General features: G+C 46.0%; 1 long non-coding RNA gene across 1 annotated transcript; it reads right to left on the reverse strand.

The window, feature by feature from the left end:
• Window positions 1-7596: 7596 nt before the first annotated feature.
• Window positions 7597-9064, reverse strand: LOC120966175 (uncharacterized). Its single transcript, XR_005759377.2, has 2 exons — window positions 8459-9064; window positions 7597-8311 (listed from the first exon to the last, which is right to left on the reverse strand). It is a non-coding gene; the product is annotated as an uncharacterized lncRNA (long non-coding RNA).
• Window positions 9065-9577: the final 513 nt, after the last annotated feature.

The following is a 9577-nucleotide window of genomic DNA, read 5'->3' on the forward strand; positions in this document are numbered from 1 at the left end:
ATATGCCCGGGTTGTTACGATCCCTATAAATAGGGATCCTTTGAAACCTCATAGATCATAGTTCGTCCTTCTGCGCCGCCCAAACCAGCAAGACAGAAGGACGGAGCAACCCAGGAATCCAGCAAGACCGAACAACGGAGCCAAACATGAATCCTCTGGTAACACTACTAGGAAAAGGGCTATAGATGACATGGACACAAATGGCGTACCAGACATGTGGTGGGCCATTACTATATAGCAGTGGCGCACCATGTGTTGGTGCACCATTAGTGTCCAAATACTAATGGCGCACCACATCCACGGTGCGCCACTAGTAACATTTTTTTTTCAAAACTAGTAATGGCGCATCAGGGGATAGTGCGCAATTACTAGTTAAACTAGTAATGGCGCACCACATCCACGGTGCGCCACTAGTAATTTTTTTTCAATTTTTTTAATTTTTTTTTAAACTATTAATGGCGCACGTGTGTGTGGTGCGCCATTACTAGTTCGTTGAACTAGTAATGGCGCACCACTCCCACGGTGCGCCATTAGTAACTTGCCCCAAAAATTCCACCGAATGCACCCCCCCCCCCCCCCCCCCCCAAGTGGACCGCCTTTTCAGTTTTAGAAAAAATAAAAGAAAATGATGGAAATGTCAAAAAAATAAAAGAAAATAAGTTTCCCATGTGATATGTGGTCTACTTGTTGGGAAAATTTACAAATATGTATTTCGACTTTATTTGCAAAATCTCTCTGGAATTTGTAAAATGGGCATAACTTTTGCATACGAACTCGGATTAAAAAGTTCTTTATATGAAAAATCATCTACTCGAAAAGATACATCCGAGTTAACTGGGGGAACCCCGTTAAACATTTTCAGAATCCTCAAAAACCTACCAGAAAAAAAGTTACGGGGCTTTTAAGATCCGGAGAGGCAAAAAAATTCAAAAAAAACAAACTCAGTAATGGCGCACCTGCCCATGGTGCGCCATTACTATCTTCCCGCCTTCAAAATTCAAACTATATCAAAAAAATAAAAATAAAAGTTAGTAATGGCGCACCTGCCCACGGTGCGCCATTACAATCTTCCCGCCTTCAAAATTCAAAATAAATCAAAAAAAAAGTTAGTAATGGCGCACCTGCCCACGATGCGCCATTACTATGTCGTATATATGGCTGGGCGGGGTCCTCTCCTCCTTACCTCTTCATTGTTCTCCTCCACTCCACCTCTCCTCCACTCCATCTCCTCCTCTCCTCCACTCCATCTCCCATTCTCTCCTCCACCATACTCCCCTCCTCCTCTCCGGCGACCTCCTCCTCCTCCTCTTCGGCGACCTCCTCCTCCTCCTCCCTCCTCTCCTCCCCTCCCCTCCCCTCACGGTTTCTCCTCCCTCCTCTCTGGTGAGCTCCTCCTCTCCTCTCCTCCCCTCCCCTCATGGTTTCTCCTTCCTCCTCTCCGATGCTCCGGTGAACTCCTCTCCGGCGACCTCCTCCTCCTCTCCAGCGATGTAGGCGAGCGCCTCTCCGATGACCTCCTCCTCCTCCTCTCCGGTGACCTCGGCCCTCCTCTCCGGCGAACTCCTCTCCGGCAAAAGAACACGGCAAAAGAACGTACAAGATCCAAAAACAAGAACAAAATTTGAAAAAATATCGTGCAAAAAAAGAGCAAAAAAAGGGCAAAAAAATCGCGATCCAGATCCAAATTCAAAATTCAAAAATAGCAATGGCGCATCACCCCACAGTGCGCCATTAGTATGGCAAAGCACATGTGTAAATATCGCCCCTGGGAGGCACACTAATGGCGCATGTTGGTCTATACTAATGGCGCACGGCGTGATGCGCCATTAGTATACCAGATACTAACGACGCACCAGTGGTGCGCCATTAGTATTTAATACTAGTGGCGTGGTACTAGTGGCGCACCAGTAGTGCGCCATTAGTAGGCAAAACTGGTGCGCCACTAGTAGGCCTTTTCCTAGTAGTGTAACTCCCCACGATCTCAGCCACTGCTATTTTTCGTGCCACGATCTTCCTCCCATGATCTCTTGCTGCGACCCCACTCGTTGTTTGCATATTCATGTAACTCAGCACGTTTGTAAACAAATTAAGTTGGGGGGCGTTAGGGGAGGGCGCTAGGATTTGTTTCCTACCAGATTGGCAGTTCATTGATTAATTCCAGGCTAAATCTTAGCGTCTGGTCTAGTCGATGCCAATTAGTGCAGCGGGCGCTTGCCTTCTTTTTTTCCTTCCGCACGAGTTATGGAAGGCATCAATGGCCCATGTTTTAATTCCATACTACTGACCATGATTAGCGCCTAGAGTTGAGGAGACCACGGTTGGATAGTTTTTTATTTTCCAATCTTTATTTTATTTTAGATAAGTGCCTTGCAATGGAGATTACCTTAGATGACCGTTCAAACGCAACCAAGCTGAATCACATGATAGTATTTGCACATACATGGAACTCAGCATGCTTGTACCTCATGCAGTAGCGTAGAGCACAATTTTTATGTTGGTATATATAAGTTGTATTCATCTGTATGAGTGTTTAAATTGTATACCATGCTGAATCTAATCACACTTGCACATCCATTGAACCCAGAATGCTTCTTTGCCGCCATATGAGGAGTTCATAAACGGATTAAACATGCAGCAAAGGATGTACATCTAGTTGATAGGACTGGGTGGACTTCTCAAGACACCTAGCATCAAAATTAAACGTGTACTCTGCCTGGCCATCGCTAATTCATATGATGCAGAGCAGGATGCCTTTATCATCAATGGGAGACCATGTAGGATCACACTAGAAGATGTAGCGCATATAACAGGCATGCCCTGCCATGGGAAGAAGCACGTCCCTTCAAATCTTGATGATAATATGGAGTTGTGGAAGAAACTGAAAGACCGTAATGACACCAAAATAACTTTCAAAGGATTGCTAGCCAAGATGAAAGTCGACAGCACACCAAATTTTGTTAGGCCATTTGTCTTGTACACCATAGGCAAATATGTATGCCGAACAAAAGAGGAGTATGTCGATAACAAATATATTGGGATTGTTAGAAACGTTGAGACGATAAAGGGCACAAATCTTGGACAGCTAACGCTTGACTATCTTATGGATAGCATGAAGAATTTTGTAAATGGTGAGGCAATTCTGGAGGGGAATCTACCACTGCTGCAGGTAATTCGTAGTAGTACAATTATCAGTTACCTGACATACATTACATAATGTACGGGAATGTTTGTAAACTGCTTTTGTTGTCATGCAGAAATGGTACTACGAGAAGTTCAGAGTGCACCAATTGGACTCTAGCATCTCGTATGAATCAAGGTTAAGGCCGCTGATCCAGAACTGGAGCGAGGAGAAGGCAAAAAAGGTTGACAATATAATCCAAAATAATTATCTGGGAGTTGGAGAGGTAAAATGTCAGCACATTGCCTGGATTATGTAACATATATATTTCCTAAATCATACTAACGACACTAAACTGCAGTATGTTGAGGACCTGATGAGGCCTTTCATTCCAGCACGAGATGGTACGCTGGCCAAACCGAAGACTGGCGCTCAGGTAAATGAGTTACATCAGGCACAAATATATATTGTAACATTCCAACTAGTATGAAGTTATATGATTCTAACTGTTTCAAAGTCTCAGATTAAGGTACTCGTCGGACGTGTATTGACAGATTTGCAAGAAGTTGCCTCCCTCGTGCGGGAGTCCGGTACAGAACAAAACCATAGGATGTGCACCCTTGAAAAGAAAATGGATGAGTGCCTTAGGCGTACCCGTACAAATGGCAAGCTCATGGAGGACCTCATCAAAGAATTGAAGGTAAGCCTAGAATTATGAGATTAGTATATATAATTGGAAATTTACGTGTACAAGTTTTTTTCTAATTTAGTTTACTATCAAAACACCCCAGACTAACATGTATTTTTTAAAGAAAAAACACGATGGAATATTTCCAGGAGTGGAGGACATACATCTCTCTGACCTCGGGGCACCTTCACACCCAATGGAGGCCTTTGTTGAGAATGTTGAGCAGGCTTCTGACCAGGGGAAACAAAAGGATGTCACGGAGGTCGCTGCTAAGCACGATTGTAAGCAGGGAATAAAAAATGATGACATGGAGCCCCCCATGAAGAATCTTGATGAAGATTTTGACGTACGCATGTTAACTTAATTATGAAACAATCATTGTCGTTTCAGAAATAACATTTGATCTTCCACGTACAGGATGAAGCATTCGAAAGAGCTGCTGCAAAAATCAAACAGGATCTCAGTGGTGTTCATAATCTTTTGAAAGAGGTGGATGATATCCAGGGAGCTCCTAGTTTTGATAAGCAAATGCATTCCAAAGCCACCACAAGCCTTGAAGATTTCCAGGTGATGCACATTTTACCTATAATTGAGCAAGAATCTTCTAGGCTAACACGCGGTTTATTTCGTCTGACAGAATCCGTTCAACAGACGGAGTAAGCAGCACTTTGTGAAGGCTACGGGATCGCGAGATCCTGAAGAGCCCCGTGCCATCACAGATGATGACAGCCATGATGAATCCTTTCAAAAGCAGCAACAAGTAAGTATGGTTGAATCGACGCCACCAAATCATGGGGGCGAAAAGAAAAGGGTGGTATTGCAATTATTTAAGAATGACGAGTATGCTTCATACGACACTGAGAAAAAAAAAGGAAAAACAAGACTCCATCAGAGTGTACAAATGATTCCGAGGACACGAACAGTAAAAAGAGGAAAATCGGCTCTAACAACTTAAAAAAGAGGTCAGAAGTTCCTGAAACCCAGAAGGACCAGCTAGACGTGGTTCGACAGGATTTCGTGGCGTCACTGATCAACACTACAAATCTTGAAAAACAAATGGTCTTAGTTGATGACATTGTTGTGCTATCAAAGCATTTGCAATGCCTCACCCATAAAGATGAATCTGAAGATGGCGTATGATTGGGTGACGAAGTAAGATAGTATTTCACAAATTAGTTTATGAAGTTTCATTTTTGTACAATACAATTAACTTGATTATTGTTGTAGGCGGTTGATGCTGCGATCCAGCTCATGCGTCATGATCAACCAATTGACACAAGGGACGGCCAACTGGTTTACATTGAGAGGGTGGCCGGCGTCGCTAAACTCGAAAGAGATGGTAGGATAGAGGAGTGCTACGAGGACGCTTTGGCAGGCATTCCTGGAACAACACAAGGCACCACCTACCTGAACATGATATGGTATTTTAAGCTGACGTAGAACAGATTTTCTTATTACTATGCACGTTGATCTAATTATCTGTGCACTCCAGGTTTTCCTACCTACGAATAGTTTAAACACCCACTGGTTCCTTGTGGTCGTAAACCCCAGAAGGAAGGAGATTCAGGTTCTTGATTCACTTTTCCACTGTATGATACCCAGAGAAGTAAATAATGTGGTGAGAATTTCAACATATTTAATTATAAGAAAGGATTTAACATCGTATGTAAGTATTAATCGTAGGCAACTTCTCATCCCATTGGGCATGCAAGTACGTGGGATGGAAGCACATCTAAGAGCAGCGATGCGAGTCAATGGGATTGAAAGCAATGCATGGGAACACATTAACGTGATGCAATGGCCAGTATGGAATATTAATGTGCCAAAATTCGATGAGACGTCAGTCAACAATATTAGATTTTGTTTTTGTTTTAGATTCTTAATATCTGAAATGCTGATCTAACAACATAAAATGTTGCAGTTCTTGTTGTGCACTGTACATGCTGAAGAACATCGAATTATTTACGGGAGTAAAACTGAGGTTGCAATATGACGAAGTACGTAGAGTAACACCTAAAATTCTGTCATTTTCTGAAACATATGGAACGATACTAACATATCCTCGCATGCAGGCCTACATCGACAAATTTAGAAGAGAGCTACATGTTGTGCTTGTCGATTCACCCTACAAAAAAATGAAATACAGGAGTAGGTTCAAGCAGTACCATGCTAGGCAATCGGATGCAGCTGCGGTTGAAGACGACGAGGATGCAAGCAGTTAATCTAGCATTGTGGTTCATTCTTACATGTGGAGTGTACACTTGGCCATAAAGCGATAGAGTAGGGTGTGGTTGGGTTTTAGTCCCGAAGAAGGTTTCCTAGCCGTTTCTTAGTCCATTGCACATGAGTCAAGTTGTAAAACTTCAATAATATTGGTTACTATATTTTGCTTGAAATAAATTTGGTCTCTACGGGATCTCGTAGAAATCTATATTTGCTTTTTACTACCATGTAACACTAATGGTGCCTGGGGCAACCCTAGAAGAATAATGGATTATGATATGTCTATTTTCATACGAGAGAAAAATTTATTAAAGCATGAGCATAGCCTCACAACAGAAGTCAAAAATACTGCCTGATTCAACACGCAATCCCAGCTATGTCTCGTAGGCAGGCCGCAAAGCCAAAAAATAGAGCATAGGATAACAAGAGTAAAAGCACGTACCATAGGGGGCCTCTGCAGGTGCTGCAACACTGAATTGAAGCGTTCACCTTCAGGAGCACAGTGGTGTGGCCATGGTACATCCATCCTGCCTCAGGGAATCACATAGCATGTTCTGTCATAGCCCTGCAAAACAGAGAAAAAATTACTACTTGTACTAACCTTGTCAAGTGTGTGCATGTAACAAATGTTGGACATAACTAAACACGGAAGAATGAAATGCAACATATGAAAGAATCGAATGCTCATTCCTTTCTCTCTGCTTTTTGCGAGGACCATTACTCTCCCTTTAACAAGGCTAAAACATCATAATAAGACTTAACAAAAATCTTGAAAAGGTGGATATCCCATGTGAATCTAATTTTTCATATAAAGCACATGCCAAGTCTGTTGATCCCAGTCCAGCAATTGCACAAGAAGAAGCGAGCATCATAAATATTGAGCAACATAAGCTATGAATTGTTTATAGTACATTCCAAAATTAATAGCTTATCATCTCTATTGATCTCCAAATCTCACCTATCAGCCAAATTGAAAGAATACATGTTGAATGCAACGATTGAACGTCCGTAGATTAAACAGTCGGGGCTGGACGAATGGGGCTGGCCGTCGAGGCCGGCGGCCGGCTTCATCTTGTCCCGCAGAACATGATCCATACCCAACCACCTTGCCATCGGACGAGATGCATGGCCAGATCAAAGCTGCAGCCATGGCTGAGAAATGATGTGTAGAGGACGCAAACAACCAATTGGGGTGTGTGAAAGAGGTTGCCTATAACCTTGTGGCTATAGGCACCCGCATGGAGGACTGGGAGGTGGGATGGCGCCGACTCTTCGCCGGCGGCCGCCGCGGGGAGGGAAGTGGGCCTCCTCTCGTGTTCGTTGAAAAGGTGGTGCGAGACCGCGAGGGAATTGGGGTGGAGGAAGGGAGGGGCCGCGACGCGCGGCTAGATCCTGCCGGTGACGAGGGAGGAAGGGGCCGCGACGAGCGGCTAGATCCTGCCGGCGAGGATTAAAACCGTAGCGGCGGCGAGGAATAAACCCTAGCGAACGGATAAATATCGAACTGAAAATAGCCCTACAATTCATACCGAGAATACCCTCAAAATATTTGGGAGGAAAAATCAGATCAGTTCGAAATATTTTTTCTTCCGAAAATGCCCCTCGGGGTCTGATATAATACACGTGACATCAGCGTATTGCATCGGATCTGGACTGTCGAATTCGCTCCGACGGACGGTCCATATCGTCCGGATGCACTGTAAAATGCTCCAGACTGTGGAGCACGGCGGCACGACCACGACGGCGACCCCGGGAAGCAGCGGAGATTCCTCCCATCCGGATCTTGCCAAACTAATCTCGTTCCGGCGGTTCCCCAGCGCACCGCCAGCTCCCGCCCTCGAGCTTAACCTTGACCGAGGTAGACCGCGGACCGTGGCATGCATCATGAGCGCCATACCGCCGCAACCTTCTCTCTCCAAGCACCGGCGCGGCTCCCACAGGTAAACGGGCCTAGAGAACAGTTGTCTCCGCAGGACTTGCAAGCGGCCGGAGGCAGTGACTGGAGTGGCGGCTGCGTGATAGCTCCAGCACCCAAGACGGATCCCCGGAAACCCGCACGACGGCACCATCGAGCGGGCGACCTCGCGCCCACGGGCTGCTTCGCCTCACGACATATGCCATGCCCATGCGCGCCATCAAGAGTTCAATACCGCTGCCTCCTGCAGGCGCACCAGATGCATGAGCCGCCTCCACGCGAGCTCCGCACGCAGCAGGAGCATCGTCCGTCCCATCCCCGCCACAGCCGCTTTCATTGTAGCCCGGGGCGCCGAGGTTGTGGCCGTCTGAATATACAACCCATCGGCAGATGAATCATTATAAGATGTAGACCCAAACCATACAAAGATCAAGAAAAGAAACACGTAAACACCCAGTAATCATACAGGAAGGGAAAACAATCAAGAGAGAAGCAAGCAGATGGACAAACCAACCATTGACCGCATGGCTGATAGGACGACGAACCGCATGGCGACCCGACGCAATGAACGAACATCGGACCGTTGGCCACCAACGGCATCCTCTCTCATTAACGCACGACGACCTCGAGCAGCAGCGCTGCTCCGACCATTACACGCCCGATTAATGACGGCTCCTCGAATCCCAGGATCAGGATGGCTGCCTGGGCGAGGCAAGTCGCTCCGGCTCCGGGCAGAGGCAGGACGAACCATCAATAGGCATAAAATAGAAACCGCAGCCCGTGAGGCAAAGAAAACGAACGGGGAGAGCCACCTATATATAGCGTCTCCGAGGAACAAGAAACCTAAAGCGAATCAACCAAAAGGATGCAGAACGATCGAGAAAAACTGTTTCGAGACCATATGGCAAGAGCGGCACCGCCTGGAAGCCGAACACACGTCAACCTCTAAACAGACGGTGGTAGTACCGAATAACGTGGCGACCTCCTAAAAACACAACGCGCTCGACGTATAACAACGTCGTACAATGACCACCATCCATGCAACACGTGGATGGACACGCACGTATAGAGAAGCAAAAACTCAAACGGCATGCAACCGAATGGCAGAGAAACATAGAAAAAAAAACACAGTAAATCAACCAGGGCAGCACGCAGACGCACATGCAGCAGCCAGCCCACGAATCACGTGCCATGCAGCCAACCACAGGCCAAACAGCAAGCAGACAAAAACGACGTGACCAAATCAAACACCCCGGAATGCAGCGCATCTGCGGGCAGAAAGAATGTCCCCAACTCGCAACCTAAATCGCTAGGTCCACCCCGACGCCTACACGCCCAGATGCCCCACTAATTGTCGTGTCATCACCCTATTGGTCAGATTTTTACTGATAGAAAAAAGTCAAAAAAATCCTGGTAAATCAAACCTAGCTAGGTTTAGTATATTAAGAATAATAGCATGGAGCAATAAAAATTTATAGATACATTGGAGACGTATTCTGGCCGGGAACTCCCCGCCCCTCGTATGGCGATTGGCGTCGCCGCGGGTCAGGGTTGGGCAGCTCCTACGCCCCGTGAGATGGCCCGTCCGTGCGGCAGGGGGATGATGGCCGGGTCTCCCCTCGGGGGGGGGGGG

The sequence above is a fragment of the Aegilops tauschii genome, chromosome 6 (assembly GCF_002575655.3).
Source record: "Aegilops tauschii subsp. strangulata cultivar AL8/78 chromosome 6, Aet v6.0, whole genome shotgun sequence".
NCBI classification, from domain to species: domain Eukaryota; kingdom Viridiplantae; phylum Streptophyta; class Magnoliopsida; order Poales; family Poaceae; genus Aegilops; species Aegilops tauschii.